General features: G+C 38.6%; 1 protein-coding gene across 3 annotated transcripts in view; it reads right to left on the reverse strand.

The window, feature by feature from the left end:
• Positions 1-25,574, reverse strand: part of SCAPER (S-phase cyclin A associated protein in the ER) — a 520,882-nt gene that overhangs the window by 180,233 nt on the left and 315,075 nt on the right. The gene's annotated exons all lie outside the window — the stretch shown is intronic.

The following is a 25,574-nucleotide window of genomic DNA, read 5'->3' on the forward strand; positions in this document are numbered from 1 at the left end:
GTCTTTATTCACCACTTCAGCTATTTTAGGGAGGATATTAAGTTACCGTTTTAGAACTCAACCTATGATTCTTTCTTTCTAGAAATAATTTCTGGATTGTTTACAAATCTCATGAAGGGACCATCTCTGGGTTCTTTGCATTCCTGTGGCATGGGGAGAGGCCAGGGCCAATCTATGGTCCACTGTACTGTTGTTGTTGTTGTTGTTGTTTTTAAAAGATTTTATTTATTTATTTGATGGAGAGAGATCACAAGTAGGCAGAGAGGCAGGCAGATGGCGGGGGTGGGGGGTGGGGGGTGGGGGGGAGCAGGCTCCTTGCAAAGCAGAGAGCCTGATGCGGGACTTGATGCCAGGACTCTGAGATCATGACCTGAGCTGAAGGCAGAGGCTTAACCCACTGAACCACCCAGGCGCCCCACTGTACTGGTTTTTAACGCACACACAGAATCACTGCATCATATTCCGAAAAAAGTAGGCTAGCAACCTGTGATGGGCTACATTGTGTCTGTCTCCCTGCCCCCAAATTCTTAGGTTTAAGTCCAACCCCTAGTACCTCAGCATGTGACTGTTTTGAGGAGGTCTTTAAAGAAGCGATTTAGTTAAAATGAGACTGTTAGGGTAGGGCCGTAATCCGAATGACTGGTATCCTTCTAGGAGGAGGAAAAGACACCAGAGATCCAAGCGCATAGAGAGAAGGCTGTGTGAGGCAGAGAGAAACCTGCTATTTATAAACCAAGGAGAGACTGACCTCAGGAAAAACCAAACTTGCTAACATCTTGATCTAGGAATTCTTGCCTCCAGAATTGTAAGAAAATACATTTTTATTGTTTAAGTCGCTGGAGTCTGTGATACTTTGTTACGGCAGCCCCAGCATAAAAATGCACAACCCCCTTATTATGTCATCACCTTATGTTTCTTCTAATAGTATTTTACAATTCATGAAGCCTTGAAATATCTTTGACATACTTAAGTATTTTGGGGGGGGGATCCGGAGGGGAGGGATATGAATTATACACAGGCTCTGTCAAACATGTTTGCCTGATTCTTCTGATGTTCTAAGCACAACGCTCTGCTTGATATGGACTACTGATTACTGACCGGCTCTGGTATAGGTCTAGACTCTGGCAGTATAGTGCCTTAGTCATTCAATTACCTACTACATGCACAATAAAATACAGTTTGAGACTATAATAGGTTTATTGTGAATCCTAGACAGGAACTCATATTTTGAGGACAGATAATTTTCTTTGCAATAAAACTAACAATTAAAAAATTGAAAAACCCAGATGTATTCAGTAATATGAAACCATAATGCTGTTACCATTCTTTCTTCTTATGCTAGGATGTCAGTGTGATTAGAAAATGATAATAAATTTTGAAGATTTTATTTACTTTATTTATTTGAGAGAGACTGTGAGCATGAGCAGGTGGAGAAGAGGTGTGTGTGGGGGAGATGGATAAGTAGACTCCATGCTAAGCATGGAGCCCAACATGGGGCTCAATCTCAGGACCCTGAGATCATGAACCCAGCTAAAACCAAGAGTCAGATGTCTGAACTCTTGGTTTTGGCTCAGGTCATGATCTCAGGTCTTGAAATCAAGCCCAGCCTGGGGTTCCAAGCCCAATGAGGAGTCTGCCAGAGTTTCTTTCTCTCTCTCCCGCAGGCCCCTCCTACCAGTCACTCCCTCTCTCAAATAATAAATATTTTTAAAAAATTTGTATTAGCATATAACACAAAGAAAACGGCACTAATCATAACTGTGTAGCTAGATGCGGTATGACAAACTGAACATACCCTGTAACAACTCCAAAATAAAAAATGAATCTTTATAATATCCCATAATATCTTTGATACCCATCACATGAAGTCTCTCTCCTTCTTCCCCAAATGTAAAGAATCACAGACTCCCTTTGTCTTTTCAGTTCTATAAAAATGTAATCATACTTTACATATTCTATAGAATCTAGCTTTTCTTGCTCATTTTTTCCCCTAAGTTATCCTTACTGCTGTCTATACCAATATTTCATTCATTTTTTCCTTGTTAGAATATAGTATTCCTCTGTCTGATTATATACCTCAACTTATTTTTTTTTAACAGAAGAATTTACTTTATTCTAGTGTCTTTTTTCCCTCCTCCCACATTAATTTCACTTTTAACATTATAGGCTGAAGATGATTACTATCTTATTATCTTACTCAGCTTACTTAAATGTTTCACTGCTAACTGACATTTGGATTGTTTCCACTTTCAGACTCTGGAAGATGCTGTTTTAAACATTTTGGTACAAGTATTTGTGCAAATGTGACATGCAGTTGTGCTGCACTTATGCTTAAAAGTGGAATTCCTGGGTCACACAGTATATATACATGTTCAATTTTACTAGCTATGACCAAACAGCTTTCTAAGGCATTTGGAACAATTTGTGTACACAATACAGTGCAGTGATAATTTCAGTTATTCTACATTCACACCAAAATTGATTTTATCAGTTTTTTTTTACACTTCAGTCATGCTAATGGTGTGTGATGGCATTTCATTGAGGTTTTTATTTGCCTTTCCCTGATAATTAGTGGGATCGAACACCTTATATTTACTGAGTAGTTTTTTAAATTGAGGCACACTTTACAATTGCATGAAAGGCTCAGATCTTAAGCATACCATTCAAATAAATTTGAGATGCTTATCAAGACCCAAACACTGGGGCGCCTGGGTGACTCAGTGGGTTATGCCGCTACCTTCAGCTCAGGTCATGATCTCAGGGTCCCGGGATCGAGTCCTGCATTGAGCTCTCTGCTCGGCAGGGAGCCTGCTTCCCTTCCTCTCTCTCTGCCTGCCTCTCTGCTTACTTGTGATCTCTCTCTGTCAAATAAATACATAAAATCTTTAAAAAAAAAAAAAGACCCAAACACTTCCATCACCTTAGAAAGTTCCCTCATGCCACTTTTACAGTTGCTCCCCTCTTCTTGAAGCAACTACAGATTTGATTTACAGTACCACAGATGACACACCAAAAGCAAAAATAAATAAGTGGGACTACATTACACTAAAAAGCTTCTGTGCAGCAAAGGAAACCATCGACAAAATGAAAAGACCATCTACCAAATGGGGGAAAATATTTGCAAGTCACATTTCTGGTAAAATATATAAAGAACTCATACAACTCAACAGTAAGAACCACAAACAATCTGATTTAAAAAATGGGAAGAGATAAATATACATTTTTTAAAAGACATACAAATGACTGAGAGGTACTTGAAAAGATGTTCAATTAACATCATGAATCATCAGGGAAATGAAAATCAAAATCACGAGATACATCTCACACCTGTTAGAATGGTATTATGAAAGAAAGAAAGAAAGAGAGAGGAAGAGAGGGCAGGCAGGAAGGAAAGAGGGAGAGAGGGAAGACGGAAGGAAAGAAGAAGGCTGGGAAGAAGGTAAGAGGGAGGGAGGGGAGGAGAGAGGGAAGACAGAAGAACTAGTGCTGGGGAGGATGGGGAGAAAAGGGAATCCTTACGCACTTCAGGTGGGAATATAAATTGGTACAGCCACTATGGAAAACTGTATATAGGTTCCTCAAAAAATTAAAAATATAAGTACCATATGATCCAGAAATTCCACTTCTGAGTATTTATCTGAAGCAAATCAAAACACTAATTTGAAAAGCTATATATACCCCTCTGTTCACTGCAGCATTGTTTATAATAAACAAGATGTGGGGGCAAACTAAGTGTCCAATGATAAGTAAAACCTCTACAGATGTGGTATATAGATACACAGACTATTACTTAGTCACAAAAAGAATAAAATTTTGCCATTTGTGACAAATGGGTAAACCTTGAGAGCATTATGCTAAGGGAAATAAGTCAGGCAGAGAAAAACATGTGGAATCTTAACAAACAACAACATTAACTCACAGATACAGAGAACGGAACAGTGGTTGCAGAGGCCGGGGTGTGGGGAAAGTGGGATGGGTGAAGAGGATCAAAAGGTAAAAAAAGAAACAAAATACAGGTTAGTTTTGTCTCTTGTAGAATTTCATATAAATGAGTTATATAGTTTGCGTGAATATTTTCTGGATTTAATTTGGTAGTGAATGGTCATCCTGCCAGCAACGTTTCTATTGCATCTGGTACCATGAAAACATATAAAGCATACGGAGTACAGCAGAGAACCACTGAGTCAAGATAGGGAAGTAAACACATACAAACACCTCCTTTTTTCTTATACTCAAAAGGAGTAGGGTATGTATTGCATGGAGCACTGGATGTGGTACATAAACAATGAATCTTAGAACACTGAAAAAATAAAATAAAATTTAAAAGTGAAGAAAAGAAGTAGGAATTATAGATAAAATATTTAATAATGTCAAAAATGCACAACCACCTTAAAAAATAAATGCAACATCTCTGTGAAGCAGGGATGGAAAAGCTCAAAGTAAAGCATAGGGCAAGAGTCCAAAAAGAATATTTGCCCTTCTAGACTTTTCCCTCTTTCTCAGCTTTCACACTGATTCAGCCTCTAAGTTCTGATTATTCCATTTCTGTTGGAGCTCTCAACTCTTGCCTACTCCTATCATGTCAGTTCAGACTTTCCAGCTCTCCTGCTAGAGGTACTGCAGCAATTACCTAACTAGTATCTTTGGATATGGGCTCAGCCCAAACAAGCCTATTCTCTGGAGTAGTATTTCCCAAGTATCCTAAGATAAAAGTTATTCCTTTCCTTTCCTTCCTTTGATTTTTACTCCACTGTAGACCAATACTTTTGTGAAATACAATACAAAAATAATACTGAACAAATGAGGGAAAAAATGTACAAAATAAGAAACCACATTTTAAAGTATTAGAGACAACAGACAAAAGTTATTCTGCCAATTTACTAAAACTTACTCTTGATTTGCGTATTTATCTCACCCTGTTGTAGTGACAGTGGCCCGGCACTGGACTGGGGATTCCCTTTCGAGTTGTCCTACTCTAGATGCCTATATGTGCAATGAGGATAATAATCTCCAGAGTAAATGTAATCATGCTACTTTTTGCTTAAAACGCTTGAATAAATTCTTCTTCACTATCTGCAGGAGGCTCAAATTCCTTAGCACAAATCTTCAGAATCTGATGCCCCATTAATAGCCTTCTTCCCTCCCATGCTCCTGCCTCTCCCTCAACCAAATTCCCAACCAGGCCCATTTTCTCTTTCATGCCTCTGTGCTGCATCTACTGTTCCACCTTCCCAGGTGGATGATCCTCCAGCATGTTATCTTTGTATTGCCCACTAAACTCAGAGCTTCCTGAGGTTAGGGACCTTGTCTGCTTCACCACAGCTTCGACACCGAGCAGAGGGGATTGCACTCAGTGAGTGCTCAATGGTTGTGAGTGACAGTTTTAAGAAAGACGGTAGATAAGGGTACTTGGACATGATTTGACAGTGAAAATACAGTCAATAACTTCTCTGCAGGTTAAAATCCTGCACTTGTTATGTGTATGCCTTGTAGAATCGTTTTTCATTATAAGTGAGCTTCATGACCAAAGAATAAAATTCAGTTTTTCGAGACTGAGCCTCCTTAATAGCCATTCAGGGAAGGTACAGCCATTTCAATGTAAAGCCTTCATATATTGATATCTCTTAGTTCAGAAACACAGTATGTTATACCTCAAGCCAAGCAGATGGACCAACTGATGCAATCTGTCCACAGGGAAATAAAGCAGCACCACGGCTGTTCTTGTAGACTTTTCCACAATGGGAGAGAACTGGGTCAACATTGCACAAGTGAAGGGGAAAAGGAATGAGTAAAAGCAGACCATTTTAATGTATACATCTACGTTTTAAAAACAAAACAAAACCCAAAGCCTTTTATGCAGTGCCAACAACATGGACGTGACCTCTTGAGAAACGTAAGATATAGGCTCTAACATGAAGCAGGAAGAAGTATGCCAGTGGCAGGAAGATAAAAGCCATTCAAAGCCAAATTCTTACTAATGTATTATCGAAAACTGAAGTTTTAATTTATCACTTGCAGCTATTCAAGGAGATAAACCAAAAAGCAAAACCAACTGTGAAATAAGAAAAATCTCACACATCTCCTTCTGGAGTCATGGTGGTTTCTGGTTATATGGACTTCAGCGCTGCACATGCAACAAGCCATTTCAGGATTCTCTTCCATAGAACTCAGCCCGATGGCAACCCTATTTAGGATCTTCCTACCTTCTCCTTCATCTCCAGTATCAACTTGTCTTCATCCTGTCATCTCTGCCCTACCTCAGGACCCCCTTCCATCTGTAAGCCCCGTAAGTGTGACAGCTGGCTCACCTCCTTGGCCCCAGTTCTAGCTTAGAACAGGCGCGGTGAGGGACGCCTGTGTGGCTCAGTTGGTTAAGCGGCTGCCTTCGGCTCAGGTCATGATCCCAACGTCCTGGGATCGAGTCCCACATCGGGCTCCTTGCTTGGCAGGAGCCTGCTTCTCCCTCTGCCTCTGCCTGCCACTCTGTCTGCCTGTGTTTGCTCTCTCTCTCTCTCTCTCTAACAAAAAAAAAAAAAAAAAAAGAACAGGCGCGGTGAATACCTGTGGGATGAGCGACTGAACGAAAGGATGAACAAAGGAAAAGACTTCTCTCAGAGGGCAAAAAATGCCTTGTGAGCTCTTAGAGGCAAATACAACACCCAGGCCCATGAGAAAGGAGGAAATTCCTTCACGCAGTGCAGATGAATAGCTTTTCCTCCTCTCCACACATAACAGTGGATGAACCGATCCTATGATAGCCTATGACATTTTCACCTCAGGCAGACAGAAAGGGAAAATCAATCTGGCTCAATGATGAGCTGCCCAAATGCTAAAATTGAGGAAGAAACCCACCTTCTTAAGCACATGGCATTATGAGCAAAGACAAAATGGAAATCACATTCACAAAACAATCCACAACCTCAAAGGATGCAGAGAGTCTCCCCTTTCCTCTTCCTCTCTGAGGCCACCACACTGACTTCTAGTGCTGCTCACTACTCTCTGTACTCATAGACATTTAACGCCGCAGTGGGAATGGAGGCTCCTCAAACACATTGTCTGGGAAAGACCCAGATCCAGTGTTTTTCACAAAGCCTTTCTGACAGCTTCAACTAAAGTGAAAGGTCTCTGCATTTAACTGCACTTCTTTTGGGGCCCTAATCACTTTCTCCTTTATCCCATACTTCCCTGTGTTCATGTGCCAGGCTGTAAAGCCTGAACTCTCCTACCTCTGCATTCTCAGTCAGAGTCAGGCACAGGATGCACACTGTAGGCACGGAGCAAAGTTTGTTTAATGACAGATAATATCTCATCTAGAAAGGTAACCTTTCCTTTTTCCCTTTACTCCTTATCCAAACACTCTATATTCAGACATGTGAAAACGGAGTTCTGATTTGAGTGAGGAAAAACTACCCCTACAGAGGAAATGTGTGGCTTTACTTAACGTACCTGGCATAACACCTTAATAGCTCTGCCTTCCTCTGCTCTCGCTGACTCTGAGAATGACAAGTGACTAATAGGATTAGTGGCTCCATTCTAATAACCCAGCTTAGCTGAAGGCCAGCAAAAAATGACAGCTTCAATCTGAATTACATGGCCTGGGAATCCATTCAATTATTAACTAGAGTAACTGTTATTGCCTCTCCCAATCAAAGAAGAGGCAGCTGTTAATCTTTGGTGGCCTACAAAGGCTGGTGGCCTTTGTACTTGACTTCTCTACAGACGCTAATTATGTTCTTTGTGATCACGGAGGAAGGCCTTCCTAGCCTTTTAGACAGAGGTGGCAGATGGGGAAAACTGTTTGCCTGTTCATTAGCAGGATAGGCTAGATTTGTTCTGAGCATCTGGTGGTACCTTGGGCCCTGTTTAGAGACAACACAAGCAGGTTTCAGGCAAGTCTATACATTTAGAACTCAATAGCCCAATTTATAGAGATGAGGAGATCCTGGAGTACATTTTTTTATGGTTATTTTTCCCACATGGAAAATTTTCCTAACACCAAAAGGACATTCCTCTACTATCTTCACCTGTTAGTGTTAGCTTAAAAGAAGCTAACATGATGAGCTGATAGTCCTTGTTCTATGATTTTTCCCTTCTGAGCCTTTTAATGTTGGTTTCTTCAAATTCCCATAATCTACATAAATGTCTAGGCTCAGCTTTTCAGCTGTACTCTCACACTTGAAAGGATTCAGGTGTTGGGGTCAAGAATATCACAAGGAAATCAGAAACTTAAGGACATGCGGTGCCAGAAAGAGTAAAATCAAAACATACCACTTGAAGGCTTGTGTAATAAGGTAAGTGGGGCTGAGAGAGGCTGGAAAAGCTCTCTCAAGATGACAGAAACAATTCCTTTGTAATGCTAATCAGAACGTGGACCCTTTGGAAGGCTCTCCCTAAGGGAGCTGAATTGTGCCATTTTTGACCTGGTTGGACTAAGTGAGATGAGGGCAGGGTGAGTGAGAGGGGGTAGTGTGGAAACTAAAGGATGAAAGCAGGACACAGGACCTCCTGTTCTCCCGTTTAAGCTGTTATGAGGTAGATGACCAAAGATTAGTGTACAGAGTTCACTACTGCAATCCAACAAAACTCACAATTAAAGTTATTCTCATCTCCCTCATCCTCACATGCTGTCATGCTGCCTCATGGCAGGCGCTGGCCAGGCCCAGCACTCACAGTCCTAGTGACAAATGCAATGCAGTGAGTGCCATAGCGCAGGGATGTACACAGAACCGTATGCCCACAAGGAAATGGTTCCTGTGACTAGTTCTTCAGGACACAGGGTCATCCATATGAATAGTTTCCTGAGTAACTATACTTATCACATAAAAAGACAAAAACCCAGAGTCAAGGACCTACATATAAGGCTCCTTGAACAACTGCTTTATTTGCCCCACCCTTCCCAAATTCCAGGCTACCTGCTGGTTTACAGCAGAACTTGAGGAGTCTGACTGAAGAAGTTCCTTTTCCCCCCGTTTCTGCATCTCAGGGGTCCTGGATATTCTAACACTTAGAGGCAAAAGGAACTTGGGACTGTGAGACCAAGGAAAATCTCTTTTGGCCAAGAATGTGATATGGACAAAAGTGAGTAACATGGACAAACTCCTTTAGGTCTAGCAGTAACCAGAGGGCAGGACCTGAGAGGCTCAGAGGCTCTTTTCCACCTCGATGACAAGGAAAGGGAGAGTGTTCCTACACCACTCTGTTCTCTCTCCATCATTATATTTATAGTTCTTGACTCATTTTTTAATTATATTTAATTATAGACTAGATCATACTGATTATCTATTTACTTAATCACAAAGCAGACTAGGAGCTCCTGGACAGCTGGAATTATGTTTATATAGAATCTAGGGGAAAAAGTAGGTTTGAGATTACTCAATCATTAAAAAAGAATGAGATCTTTCCATTTGCAAAACGAATGGACCTAGAGGGCATAATGCTAAGTGAAATAAGTCAGAGACAAAGACCATATATGACTTCACTCATATGTGGAATTAAAAAATCAGAACAAATGAACAAAGAAAAAAGTGACAAACAAAAAAACATACTCTTAGATACAGAGAATAAATTGATGGTTGCCAGAGGAGAGGTAGGTTGGAGGATGGATGGAATAGATAAAGGGGATTAAGAGTACACTTAAACTGATGAGCACTGAGCAATGTATAGAATTGTGAATCACTATATCGTACACCTTAAACTAATGTAACACTATATGCTAACTATGCTTCAATTAAAAATATTTAAAAAAAGAGTAGGCATTCAGCAAATGGCTGCTCAATCAAAAAAAATAAAGGTACAGTCTAGTTGCAAGGATTTTAACATCAGAAACTGTCCTAAGAGGAGAGAGAAAAATCCATCAAGCCTACAATGAGAAAGAAAAGGTGTAGAAACACCAATGTGCTTGGGGAAGTCAAGATAAAGGTACAAGTAAGCTAGAAAATGTGGAAGAGGTTAGTACTTCTTGCCTGTGTTGGCAAGGCAAGGCAAGGCAAGCCCAGCCTAGCCCAGCCCAGGCCAGCACAGCCCTGGTTTGAAGAAGACAAGCCCAGAGAGGTAAAGGCCAAAGCATCTTTGCTTACACACTGCCCTACTCGTGTTGGCCTTAGAGGAGTCACTTAAGTTCTTCCTCCTAGTAAGTGGCAGAGCTTGGCATGGAGTCTAGGCTTATCTGACTTCATATGATGGATCTACTCAAAGAATATTGTGGGAAAATCTGGCATATTATTATCGAAATTTGCTTGGCTCCTGGCATACTTATCACTAAACATCCCAATTTTATAAAATCTTAGTCTTTTTAAAAAATGAAAATTAAGTTAATTTTATTTTTTTTAAAGATTTTATTTATTTATTTCACAGAGAGAAAGAGAGAAAGAGAGAAAGAGAGATCACAAGCAGGCAGAGAGAGGGGGTGGGGAAGCAGGCTCCCCACTGAGCAGAGAGCCCTATGCGGGGCTCAATTCCAGGACTCTGAGATCATGACCTGAGCCAAAGGCAGGGACTTAACCCACTAAGCCACCCAGGTGCCCCCAAATTTAAAAATTACAAAGTTTAAAAATTTTTAAAGAAAATTTTATTTGGAAATTATTTAGATCTTTTATTATTTTAGATTATGTATTTTAGAAAAGTTTCAAGGACACTAGAGCATTCCTGTATACCTTAATCTAGCTTTCCCTCATGTTAAAATTTTACATAACCACTGTACATTTATCAAAACTAAGAAATCACATTAAAAAGTATACTGCTAACTAAACTCTAGACATTATTTGGCTTTCCCCTAGTTTTCCCACTGATGCTTTTTTCTGTTCACCATCAAGTCTAGAATACCACATTGAATTTAGCGCAACACTATTTTGAAGAGAAGGTGAAGTTACTTTTAGCATTAGAGGAAGTATCCTTAGCTCTCTTATATAAGAATTCACTAACAACTTAAAAAAAATTCTTGAAATAATCCAGACTCAGAGAATGTAAAGGAATGCCAAGTTTGACCATCACAAGTAAATAAGAAAGGAAATGAGAGCAAACTAGATTCTAAGGGACTGAAATACGAGTAGTTCTTTTAACTGGTGGTGCAGTTCTTGAGACTGTCAGGAAATGGGAAGTAATGTGCACACAGCAGGAGGGAAGCAGACCTTGAGTGAGGAGGGAGGGAATGTGGGACCAGGGTTAGAAAAGACTCCAGGTGGCCCAAGATGCACTCCCTCCACAGCTCCAGTCCCAAAAGACCATCAGTACACTTTTAGCTGGGGCAGACTTTCAAAACCCTTTCCTTCCCGAACGACAGTGAAGTCTCTGTAGGCTTGGCTTCTAACTTCAGCTCAGACATTGCTTCAGTCTTTTGAGTATGCCTTCTCCACTTGCACCCACGGTAGGATATTTATTGCAGGTTTTGTTGTTGTTTTCCCCAGAAGCAACTAGGTTAAAAGCCTTGTGACTGGGTACTAGGAAAGTTAAGAACTGATTTTAGAAATGAATCTGCTAAGGTCTGCTTTATTTAGTCCAGAGGAAATAAAAGGAGAGAAATGGCTAGTGACAGACAATGCTTTTTAAGAGCGATTATCTGGAGCCAGCACTCTGGTTGAGGCCTTCTTCTCTAGCATCTAAAAGGTATAGAGAGAAAACAGGAGACAAAGGCAGGGCAAAATCTGTTACTTAGGAGACTGATATAAAATGTGGCAAGGAAGGAGGGCAAAATAAGGAGTCCTTCAGATTTGGGACCTGAAGCTGATCATGTTAACTTATATTTCGGTTATGGAAGAAAACTGCTTAATCACACAGAACTTCTGTTCTCCATGACAATGTTGCAAATAGTACCTTCTTCTGTGGAGAATAGTGTGAAGGCTTTTTTCAGAATATCTGGTCTTTCTTCTTAATTTTAAAATCGTATGTTGACTGAAGAGTTAATGTTGCCCGCCTGAATTCTAACATTAGAGCTGCTCTGTGCTACCGCTTTTAGCTAGTAAGAATAGATAAGACCTCTAGTAAAGATGAACCAAAACGTTTAAAAGTCTGCTTATTCAAGGCAAATAAAACCCAGAAGAGTCTTTAAGTCTGGAGAACACCAGGCCATTACAGAATCTTTCTGCTTTATGAAAAAGAAAATAAATTCATTTTTCTTTAAAAGGATTACTCAAGTTCATTTGAAGGGAAATTTGATGATCAATTTTTATTTATACAAAGCCTTTAGTCAGAAGCCTGCAACCAGTTTTGCTTTTATTTTTTTTTATTTTTATTTATTTTTTTTTTTTTAAGATTTTATTTATTTATTTGACAGACAGAGATCACAAGTAGGCAGAGAGGCAGGCAGAGAGAGAGAGAGAGAAAGAGGGAAGCAGGCTTCCTGCGGAGCAGGGAGCCCGATGCGGGGCTCGATCCCAGGACTCTGAGATCATGACCCGAGCCGAAGGCAGCAGCCCAAACCACTGAGCCACCCAGGCGCCCCCCAGTTTTGCTTTTAAATCAGCATGCCAGTCCATATCCTTCCAAAATGATAAGTAAAGTCATCATCTGGTAAAGATCCTAAAAAGAATCTGTCCCTCTGAAGGCATTCGTGTGTGAACGTGAAATGGCACACAGTGCTAGACCTTTTTAGCAGAGAGTGGGAGAGGGAGGGATCTGAGAAGGATGTGCGGAAATAATGTACTGCATGGGGGAATCACATAAAAAGACCATTTAGGTTGCTAACTTCGTGATATAAAAGACTGCAAAATAATTCTTGCCCTGGCAGCTGTCGCCCAGAACAATTATTGTCCTCTAGACTGAGCTCCCTGTGGATACAAACTGTGTCTTAGTCACTGTTCGGTAACTGTCAGCATGGCCTCTGGAATAATTCTGCGAAGGTTTGAATCCCAACCTTTTCACACTTACTAGCTATATAACATCAGGCAAGTCACCTATCCCCTTGATTACATGCCCTCCCTCCTCTTGCTACCCACCATACTGTCATCAAACAAATACCAGCTCCTACCCCTATCTTTGTGACATCTCGAAATTGTACTAAAGCGTGATTTCTCACACAAATATCTCTGTTTTAGCTATGAGTCTACCTTTTTGCCTTATCAGTCTCAACTTTCATGTCATTTTCCTCCAACGGGCCTTCTCTGACCTCTACGTTGTAGTCAATCTTCCTGCTACATTCATGAGCACCTCTGCATTTCCTCAATCCTTTCCTCAAACACTCATTGCTCTTAATTGTAACTGCTTGTTGAATTGTCTAGAAGAACAGGGCCTCTTTCTGTCTTAATTACTGCTATTTCCTATGTGCTTGGTATGTTAAAAAAAAAATCTTCATTTGCTGAGCACATGTGTCCACGCCCCACGTATTCCAAGCACTGCCTTGCAGGTCATATCTTATAAAATATTCATGACAGTGTGAGGCGGACACAGTTGGGGAAATTAAAGCTCCAAGAAGATAAGTAACTTGTTTAAGATTACTTAACAAGTAAGAGCTGATCTAGGAATCAAATCCAGATATGTCTGACTTTAGAATCTCAGCTTTAATCATCACTCTGTATTGCCTCTCTGTGCAGCAGACACTGAAAAATAAAATTGTTTCACTGAACTAAAATGTCTGCAAAGTAGGGGTAATGAATGATAGAGCTAGTGTTGAGAAGTTTCCCTAGAAAGGATGATAGCATTACAGGCAAACCATAAACTTCTAGATTTAGGCGGGCTCTATATTGTTCTTGAGAGAGACCCCTGAAGCTTTGGAAAAGGGCCATTATTCAAGTAGTTAAAAATAAATGGAAAGAGACAGGAAAGAATTACAAAATATAAAAATTTTAGATGGAACTTGAAAATGATCTAACTTCCTTATGAAAGTTAAACATATTAGATGAGGCCAAGATGTGCCAAAATATAGTAAGGTAGCCTTTTTGGGTAGTTTGGCAAATATTATGTGCTCTATAATTTTACTAGATTTTTAATGGCATATTTTACAACTTATTGGCTTGGGTTTATATATGAACAAGCCTGTCATATCAATTCCCCAAACAAACTACCTAGTACCTAGAATATATAAGGAAATAGTTGGTGCTGTAGAAGCCCGAACCTAAAAAATGGATTTTGAATACTTTGGATTTTGAAGGGAACAATATAAATTATAAGGTTTTTTTGAGATAAAAAATTTATTTTCTAGTTTCCTCTGGTCCTTGACATAAATATAATAAACTTAGGATATGTTAAAGAAAGCAAGCACAACAAAATAATGAGTCATGGCTAGTACTCTAACACTCTAATACCAGTTTTCCCTCTGAATAGACTGTAATGTAGTCCCAGAACTAAGTGTTTCCTGGTATCACCAAATCTACCAAGTTGGCCATTTCTGAAAAGGACGCTACTTGGCCCACACAAGCATCTGTCTTGAGTATTTAGGCATTTGCTTGACTTAAGGCAAGGGATGGACTAAAGACAAAACAAAACTAAAACAACAAAACCCCACTGAATTTAATTAAACAAGCATTTATTGTCTGCCAGCTATGAACCTGGTGCTTGCTAAGTGGTAGAAATACAGAAGCAGAGAGGATCAGCATCTGCCCTCAAAGACCTCACATTCTATGGAGAAAGCTCTGAAAACAAGTTAGTGGTAAAAACAAACATAGCATGGTAAGTCCTATGTATGACATAGGTACGGGGTACACCTTGAGCTTACCTAGTAGGTACCTAACATGGTTGGATGGAGATCAGGGGAATGACAGGGAATACTTTCTGGAGGAGGGGACACCAGAGCTGAGTCTCAAAAAAACACGAAGCCATCCACGTTAAGTATTTGTTTATGTGATAAGGATGGAAATGTGTGTGTTGGGATGGGGGCAGTGTGAGGGTTGGGGGAAGCAAAAAAGTTGAGTGGGAGAGAGGTAGGGGGTGAGATGTATGGAGATAAGAGGGTGCAAGGGCCCATTCAAGGGATCATAACCCATTTAAAATGGTTAGAGTGTAACATGGGAGGGGAGAAGTATTGAGACATGATGACAGACGGGTAGAAAGAAAATATATTTTACAGGGGATCCTGTATACAAAAATATTAGAGAGTATGACTCTTATTCTAACACATCAGAGAGACACAAAACAGTTTAAAGGAGACAGTGACACACCCAGATTTTCACTTATGGAAGCTATAAGGACGATACAGTGGAGAGAGTTAAAACAAAGACCTCAAATAGGAGATCATCATATTCTGATTTAGAAATGAGCAGGAATCTCTTCTCAGCATTTGGCTAAGATCAAGTGTAGAAATGAGCAGGAACCCAGCACCATCAGTGACAATTCAAATAGAGAAGATAGATGGCTGGCTAGAAGCTATACATATACACAAGTAAAAGCTATAGGTTTGGCTATGGATTGGACGTGAGGAGAAAGGGGAGAGAGAAGAGCCAATTTACCAATCCTTTTGTATACATAAGGCATAAGGGATATGAACTGGTTTGGTACAGAATCATAGTTTCCTCCATGAAGCAGCTTAGAATCTAACTGGGTAAAGTAGGCATATAAAAAAAAAAATCCAATGATTTTCCAAGATAATGTCTAAGTACTAAATGAGTATGTGGCAGTCACAGAACCCAGGCTCATGCAGGGCAGGGCAAAAAGAGCTCTCATGACTCCTTTTCATAATGCCAAATGAAAAACACTTCAAAAAACCATTTTAACTTTTTAATATATAGCCTTGGTGACAGTAAACAGTAGCTCAAATTGGGTATTTGTATATAGGATTGAAAACTGGATATTTTACTGTATTTGTCATTAATTAGCCATTCTTGTTCAATATTAATTCCATGCAAAAGATAAAGAAGCAAAATATGGAGGAGGGGAAAGAAAGAGAACGTATGGTGCTTCTTCTAGGAAAGGCAATTTTTATTCTAATGGCTGTCATATATTGGTTGCCATATACTCTGAACAACAACAAAAAAAAATGCCTACTTTTCCTTCTCCTTAATTTGAATTTACAAAGATTGCATGTTCTCTGAAGGTTTTGTAGATATTGGTTTGACATCTCTTCTCTGAACACAGCACCAGGGTCTACATCACAGGCCACTAAAATCTGTATCAAAATTTAGAGAGTGGACCTGTTTGAAAACAAAACAGTTCAAAGAGGAGGCTAGACTCAGAGTGATTTTTGTGCGCCCTTGTGCTCATTTCCCAAGCCCTAGCCAGAATCTATAAGCTCAGAGGCAGTGCCTACTGAAGCTCTGAGAGCTATTAGCTATTCACAGACACCATTTTGTCTTCTCAGAATGTGTATTTTATTTTATTTTATTTTATTTTATTTTTAAAAAGATCTTATTTATTTATTTGTCAGAGAGAGAGAGAGAGAGAGCACAGACAGGCAGAGTGGTAAACAGAGGTAGAGGGAGAAGCTCCCCACAGAGCAAGGAGCCAGATGTTGGGACTCAATCCCTAGATGCTGGAATCATGACCGGAGCCGAAGGCAGGTGCTTAACTGGCTGAGCCACCCAGGCATCCCACAGAATATGCATTTTGTTAAGTAAACCTATTTCTGACAAGTCACCTCTTCTCTCATCTACCAAGAAATAGTTACTGTATTTCAGATGGCCAATGAGTTGCACTGCCAAACAGTCAGGAGACTGCAGCAGATATGCAGTTATGTTACTTTTTTTTTTTTTTTTTTTTAAAGAACAATACAATTTGATAGTAAGAACTATGGCTATTTCAAAGTAACCTGGCAAGTCAAAACCCTGAAAAACTTCTATACAACCTTAACACTTAATATACACAGTATGAATATATTTACATGAAGATGTGAGCCTAAATCAGGTAAATTAACTTGCATATTAAAAGCTGTACTTTAGGGGTGCCTTGGTGGCTCAGTGGGTTAAAACTTCTGTCTTTGGCTCAGGTATTGATCCCAGAGTGCTGGGATTGAGCCCTGCATCTGGTTCTCTGCTCAGCGGGGATCCTGCTTGCCTTTCTCTCTCTCTGCCTGCCTCTCTGCCTGCCTGTGATCTCTGTCAAATAAATAAATAAAATCTTTTAAAAAAAGCTGTACTTTATAATATGCTATCTGCCACTTTAAAAATTAATTTTTATAATCCTAGTATCTAACATAGTGCCTGGCACCAAGTAGGTACTAGTGATTTTTGTACTGATAAATCAGCTCCCAGCATACAGAAGGAATAAATCACAAGATAGAAGTCCCTAAATATATGAAATACCAAAATACACAAGCTGCAAAGGAGAACTATATTCTATATAGAGTCCTCTGCCCAATACACGTTATTGGTACCAGAATTTAACGTACTGTATGTACGTACAATGTATACATTGTAACCATTCAAAACTATTCTTTTTAAAAGGCAGAGGTCGAGCTCTGACATTGCCAGTGGTCACTGCGTACCATTCCCATATCTCCTCCTCCAGCCCTGAGCGGCGGGGTGGTAGAACATGCATAGAGAACAGCTCCCTGTGGCTATCAGTCTTCAGGTAGCACTGCTCTCCTCTTTTCTCTCTTCTAGCGTGTCTCATAATTTTTGTAATGAAATCCTTGGTTAAAATACCCCTTTTTTTTGAAGTAAATACTGACAGTAGTTACTATTTTCCTGAATGGATACCATCCGAGCCATTAATCAGGGCGTTAATACTGTCCGTGTACCAGTGCTCAACACTGCCATTCATTTATTCAACAACCATTTATCAGTGACCACTATGCTCTCATACTAGGTATTGGGGGCAGACAAAACAGACATGTCCGCACCTTTATGGAATTTAGAGTGTAGCATTCTAATTTGGTATAATTAGTTTCTATTCATGAATATGTAAGGATTATAAACTCAGTAAGATCAAGAAGTACCATGATGAATGCTTTTATCAGAAAGGACCTTTCAAATTGAGTTTATTGCTTTATGTTAACCAAAATATACAAAGTAATTTTTATTAGTTAATAAATCAAAATGATAAGAAGATCCCACCCTTAGTAATTCATTCCTGTCCCTGATGTTACAGTCAGGCATCAAAAGGACACATAAATGATACAACTTATACAGAGGGTATACAAGGGATACACAAAGCAGATACAAAGACCTCAGGAAAGCTGCACAGACTCATCAGATTTACCAAAACCCTCCTTCAAATTAGATAAGAAACTTATTGAATTTGTTTCTATGGCACTTGATACAAAGATAGTAGACAAGTCCAAAAAGTCCTCTATCAAATGGACTCAGCAGTCTAATGTGTCCCCAGATGCTAGGCTACCAATTCGTTTATCACTGATCTTGACTATAAGGCTGTTAATGTATTATTCATAAGTACATTATGCATTTTACTGCTTGTCTACAGAGATTTTAATTCAGAAAATGCTCTGTGCCGGCAAGAATTTAGTGTAAATGACACAGATAAAAAAATCATTTCATGTGTTTGACAAGTGATTTACATTTCTATTAATCAAAATAGACTATTAATGTATAGTAAAGCTTGTCATTCACATACATGGGCTTTTTTATTCTGAAAAATTCAAAATGCTTTGTGACTAATCTTCTAATAATTGTCTAAATCTATGAAGAACAATTTAGGTCAAGAAGTATAAACTGAACACACAAAATCCAAATTATGAGAGACAGAAAGAGAGAGAGAGATTAACCCCATATGATATCTTCTAATATGAATTTGGTGGAGAGATAGCTCTTTAATCACTGTGCAATCACTTATCATTGATGGTAAGTCAGTTAAAAGACTGTGATTTTAATTCTGTCAAAGCAACAGTTAGTCTTCAAACAATATAATAATTTTTAAGTTTTATTCTTGGTAGGATAAAGAATAAAGTGATAATATACAAATTACTACATCAGGAGCTCATTTAAACATATAACTTGTAACAAAATGTGCAAATCAAGACTGTACAGAGAAACAGATTATCTGAAACACACACAGAGTGAACTTCTGATTTTTATACTAATACAAGGTAGGAAATAAGTATTTCAATCACGAGTGTAAAAGTTAACAAAATGCTAGGGGGTATGGGAGGGTTAGGGAGTGATGACTAAAGGGTATGGAGTTTTCTTATGTGGTAATTAAAATGTTCTAACAATGATTATATTGATGGTTGCACAATTCTGTGAATATACTAAAAAACAGTAAATTGTAAACTTTAAAATAGGTGGATTTTATGTTATGTGAATTGTATCTTAATAAAGTGATTAAAAGTGCTAACAAATTGGTCTAAAAATACCACTTCTTGAAATACTGGTTTCTGAAACATTTACAGCAATCTTGAAATAGACTGAATAATTTAACTATCATGCAGCATTTACTCTAATAAAAGTGGCACAATGCTTTAAGTAAACATGATACATAAAATTCAAATTAGGACACTATTTTATAAAAATATTTTCTACTTTAGGGGTGCCTGGGTGGCTCAGTGGGTTAAAGCCTCTGCCTTTGGCTCAGATCATGATCCCAGGGTCCTGGGATAGAGCCCTGCATCGGTCTCTCTGCTCAGCAGGGAGCCTGCTTCCCCATCTCTCTGTCTCTGTGCCTGCCTCTCTGCCTACTTGTGATCTCTGTCTGTCAAATAAATAAATAAATCTTTAAAAAAATATTTTCTACTTTACTAAAGATTCAGACTCAGTTGACAGGACCAGAGTTATAAAGTCTTAAATATTAGATCAGAAATATATATTTGCACAAAATGAGGAAAACTTGGGAATCAGACAAAAGTCTCTGATGTTAGCTTGTATAGACTGACATGTTTCTCTCTCTCACAGAACATTTTAGTACATTTCCAAGACTGAGGCCATCGAAGTGCTCAGTTACTGGTTTCAGGATAGTCACTTTATGGGAATCTCATAGAACCAACCCATAATCAACAAAGAGACTCAGAATGATGTACTTCAGAAAATGTGATAATGTAAACAGCCTTAAGGATCCAAATTCCAAAGGCAATTAAACTACATTCAGGGACTCATTCGATAAACGTTTTTGGGGGGGTATCCATCCAATGCCAGTACTGAGGTGGGTCTGTATTAAGAAGACAGAGAACACCCCATAATTCTATGGTAGATGCTCTAATAGAAGTATGATCAGAGGGCTCTGAGAGCAGAGAAGAGGAGAAACTGCTATTTATTGTTTCTTTTTTAAGGAAATACATGCTTTATATATGAAAAATAACTACAGCATGTTATCAGCCATGCTAGAAAAGATGATATATTTTCCACTTCACTGTCTTAGTCAGTTTAAAAAAAAAAGGTGCATAAATCAACTATCAAAAATCCCCACAGTTCTATGTGATCAGGGTGAATTCACTTAACCTCTCCCACCTCAGTTTCTTCAGATATGTCATCAATTCCTAACTCTGTTAGGACTGAAATGACAGTCGGGACTTAAATAAGACTCTTTTATGTTAAATCATTGTTCGAAGTTCTTTCAAAACATCAACACAATTGTCAGTACACAAATCTTTTTTTTTTTTTGTATCAAGCTTTTATTTAAATTCTAGTTAGTTAACATACAGCATAATATTAATTTTGGGTGTATAATATAGTGATTTAACATTTGTAGTGCTCATCGCCACAAACCCCTCCTTGATCCCCATCTCCCACCTAGCCCATCCCCACCCACTTCGCTCCAGCGACCCTCAGTTTGTTCTCTATTGTTGAGTCTCTTATAGTTTGCCTCCCTCTTTTTTCCCTTTTCCTATGTTCATCTGTTTTCTTTTTTAATGTAATGGTCCAATTATTAAAATAGAAACTTTACCAGCATATCTATAAAAATTTCATAGCTTTGAAAGACAAAGCTTTTTTTTACATACTGTAAAAAAAGAACTTGTTTATAGTGAAAAACAAACAAACAAAACTCCAATATGTGAACAGCCGCTCATGCAACAGTGGCATGTTGTGCATGTGGACTGCGCTGGTGCGCCCTGTGAAGAATAAAGAGCCATGGTATGAGACCTCAAGGAGACCAGTGTCTATAAGGGGAGATAAAAGTCAGGACAAGCAGCTCTAAACTAAGGCAAAACTTGGCACTTGTCCTAAGAAAGATACAAAGGTATTTAGGGTTCTAAGAAGACAGGGGCACCTGAGTGGCTCATCCAACTCTTGATTTAGGCTCAAGTCATGATCTCAGGGCGGTGCATCCCAGGCCCTGTGCAGGGCCCCACGCTCAGCAGATACACTCTTGAGCTTCTCTCCCTCTTTCTCTGTTCCTTCCCCAGCTCCTGCACACACTCCCTCTCTCTCTCAAATAAATAAATCTTAAAAAAGAAAAAAAGGGAAGAAAGAAAAGAAAAGGCAGAGAGATCGATCATTACTTCTGGGAAAATATTTTCATTTTGGTTACTAGGCTTTTATGGGTGGTTTCATTAGAAATAAGACCAAAACAATCTGAGGGTTTTGAAGGGACGGGGGGTGGGAGGTTGGGGTACCAGGTGGTGGGTATTATAGAGGGCACGGATTGCATGGAGCACGGGGTGTGGTGCAAAAATAATGAATACTGTTATGCTGGAAATAAAAAAAAAAATAAAAAATAAATTAAATATTAAAAAAAAAAAAAAGAAAGAAGACCAACATATATATAAGTGAATGTTTTAAAATACATTATTTTTTAATACCTTACTGAATAGTTGTTTTTGCCTCTGCATTATCTTTGATAATCAGAAATAGGAAATGAGGATATTCCGATATTCTACTTAGAAATGTTCATTCTGTACTTTTGGGGATATTCTTTAACAGTTTCTGATGTCTTTCATCATTCATGTAGAAACTTGTCAATACATGAAGAGTATGTTCTTGAAATGAAACAAGCATTGGAGCCTAATTTTGAAAGATCTCAGGAATAAATATAAATGCCTCTGCTAGCTATAGGTTTATATGGAGGGAAGATTTTCTAAGAGACCTGGACCATTCAAACAAGCCATCACAGGCCTCTTAAATGATGAAAAATGAAACACTATTATTGGTCATAATAATATTGACTAAGCCTGTATATGACTATAAGGTGGTTTTATTTTTCGGAAAATTTTCTGTATGTATAAAATATAGGCATCCCTTATCTAGGCGCCTATTTTTGGGTTGAAATTTCTATCTGTACTTAATATACACTAATATTTTCTAGTTGAATTTTCTATTATATACTTAGAAAATATAGACATCCCTTACCAAGGTGGCTTTTTAAATGAATCACTATTAGAATTTTACCCTGGTAATGATTTTCAAGGCCAGATCAAATAATTTTATCTTTGTCTTATGATATCATTTGCCTCCTATGGTTTGTCTAATTTTTAAAATGTCTTTTATTTCTTTTTTTTTTTTTTTTTTAAGAGAGAGAGTGAGGGAGGACGGGGCAGAGGGAGAGAGAGAATCTTAAGCAGACCTCATGTCCAGTGCAGAGCCCAATGCAGAGCTTGATCTCACAACCCTGAGATTATGGCCTGAGCCTAAATCAAGAGTCGGACGTTTAATGGACTGAGCGACCCAGGTGCCCCTGACTTATCTAATTTTGAATCCTTAATCTAACATTATTCCTGTGGAGTAGTTTTGATTCATAGGAATAGTAATCTACTTAAAATCTTCACCTATTTCAACTCTTATTTTACCATTTCCAGCATAAGGCCCTTAGGATACCTTCACTTTCAGTTATATACCCTTCTCCTTTTTTGTTATCAGGAACTAAAGGGTTATATTTTTTCCTTTTCTGGTAAATTTTTAAAAAGTGTTTTAACACTGTCAATGGTTAATGAAACAACAGATGCATTTTCACAGCCTCTAGGCCCACCATTTTTACATAACCCATTCCTTCAGTATGAACTTACTTCCTCTGGCTGAAATAGATCCTTTAATTGATTTACTGAGGGCCTATATTAGTTCTAATTTCCTTTTTTTTTTTTTTTTGAGTGTCTGAAAACGTCTTCTCTGCCTTCATTCTTTTTTTTAAATTTTATTTATTTATTTGTCAGACAGAGATAACAAGTAGGCAGAGAGGCAGGCAGAGAGAGAGGAGGAAGCAGGCTCCCTGCTGAGCAGAGAGCCTGATGCGGGGCTCGATCCCAGGACCCTGAGATCATGACCTGAGCCAAAGCCAGAGGCTTTAATCCACTGAGCCACCCAGGCGCCCCTGCCTTCATTCTTGAATCATGTTTCAGTGGCATTAAATATCTGTTGTTATACATTCTGAAGATACTGCTCTGTTGTCCTTTGGCAACTCCTATTGCTGACAAGAAGTTTGCTATCAGTTTAACTACTTTTTAGGTAATCTGTCTTTACTCTGGTAGTCTTAAATTTCTTCTTCTTCTTCTTGATCTACATGTGTGAATTCATGCCCTTCTTTAATTCTTGAAAATTCTTAGATATTAAGTGTAAAATACTAACTTCACTTTTCTATCCATTCTCTCCTTCTACAACTCCCAGAAAAATGCTATGGACCCTCAGTCTACATTCTATATGACTTTTAAAAAATTTTTTATTTTATTTTTTTCCAGATTCATGGTTCATTCCAAGATTCATTGTTTATGCACCACATCCACTGCTCCATGCAATACGTGCCCTCCTTAATACACAACACCAGGTTCACCCTACCTCTCACCCCCCTCCCCTCCAAAACCCTTGGTTTGGTTTTCAGGGCTCACAGTCTCTCATGGTTTTAAGCCTTCTTTGACCCTTTTTATCTGTTTTTCTGCTGCATTTTGGGTATATTTTTTAATACTATTTCTCAAGCTACTGATTAATCATCTACTTCCAGTTTAGATTTTATCTTGTTGTTTATTTTTAATTTCAAATATTGTATTATTTCCTAGATTGTCAGTCCTTTTTCATATTACCTATTATTTCATTTCTGCTTAGGTGCTTTCATTATCTCCTTGAGCATATTACATATGTTCAAAAATCTTTTTCAGACAGTTCTATAAAACTAATGCCATCTTTTATAAATCATGATTCCATTTTAAAAGGTTGTTTCACAGCTGTATTTCCTAAAATTTGATTTATTCATGTCTGTAATTTTGGTTTGCAGGCACATTTGAGAGACAGGTTTTATTCAATCCTTTTCTTCCCTTATTTAGCAGCTTCACAGGTGCACCCAGGACTTCAGGTCCCATAAATGGCAATTCAGAGGTTAGAGCTGCAGCAATAACACTGAGAATACCATAGATTCAGTCACTGAGCAGGCAGGTGGTTTAGTTTAATTGTTGGTCATGAGGCACTGTGTTCTCTTCTCTACTAGGCCTGAAGCTTCCCACAAGCTGATGCACTAGGCAGTGGTCAACAGCAGTTTTTATTCAGCTTCCTATCATTAGTGGAAAAGTCCCTACCCCAAGCTCTGACCTTAGGTCATGAACATGGCTTTCTACAGGGCATCTACCTGGTTTTAGCCTGCAGGAACCCAATCCTTGTCATCACTGAGCCTCTGGACCAGCAGTACCATGGTACTATGGTTTCTGCTATTTTTACTTTGTGTTTCTAGTTATTCCACTTCTGGTCCACTAAAATCCCAACTTTGATTTTGACCTGGCTATGTCCTCTTAGTTTTCTTTTTTAAATAATTTTTTTCTTATTTTTATATATTTGAAGCAGAAGAGATATGCTAACATGCTTAAAGTTTCCCTATCTGAAAACCCTTGTTTCTCCCCTTGGTAAACACAGCACTTCATTCTTCTGTTTTTTGCCCCCATCATTCTCATCAACATTTATTTTCATCTTTGAAAGCTTGTCTTCTTTTGCTGAAATCAGTAAGCTTTTCCTTGAAGGACCAGATAGTAAATATTTTAACTTTTGTAGGCCAAGATGCAAAATTAAGGGCATTATGTAAAATGTAATCATTAGTAAACATAAAGGCCATTCTTAGTTTGTGGGCCATTAAAAAACTGGCAGTAGGCCAGCTTTGGTTCATGGACTGTAGCCTACCAGTCTCAATCTGTGGAGTAAATAATATTATTCCTCACCCCTCCACTCTAGAGATTATTACCCATTTCCATTGTTTCCTTCACTATATCAAGCTGATCCCAAAGCTCTATCGCTAGTCTAGATGCCTCTAGTTTTAATTGCAGTATAGTTAACAATTAGTTTCAGGTATACAATAAATACAGTGATTCAACAGTTCTACACATTACTCAGTGTCCATCATGATAAGTATCCTTTTATATAAATTTTTATATTTATTAGTTTCAGGTGTACAATTAATACAGTGATTCAACAGTTCTACACATTACTCAGTGTCCATCATGATAAGTATACTTTTAAATAAATTTTTAAAAAGATTTTATTTGTCAGAAAGAGTGAGAGCACGCGCACAAAGAGTGAGAATAGCAGGCAGAGCAAGAAGCAGGCTCCCCGCTGAACAAGAAGCCCGATGAGGGACTCAATTCCAGGACCCTGAGATCATGACCTGAGCCAAAGGCAGATGCTTAACTGACTGAGCCACCCAGGTGTAATAATAAGTCCTTTTTAACCCCTTCACCTGTTTTACCCACCTCTCCCACCTGCCACCTCCAGTAATCATCAATTTGTTCTCTGTAGTTGAGTCTGTTTCTTGATTTGTCACTTATTTCCCTTTTGTTCTTTGTTTCTTAAATTCCATATATGAGTGAAAACGTATGGTATCTGTCTCTCTCTGACCTATTTCACTTAGCATAAAATTCTCTA

The sequence above is a fragment of the Mustela erminea genome, chromosome 5 (assembly GCF_009829155.1).
Source record: "Mustela erminea isolate mMusErm1 chromosome 5, mMusErm1.Pri, whole genome shotgun sequence".
Lineage (NCBI taxonomy): Eukaryota > Metazoa > Chordata > Mammalia > Carnivora > Mustelidae > Mustela > Mustela erminea.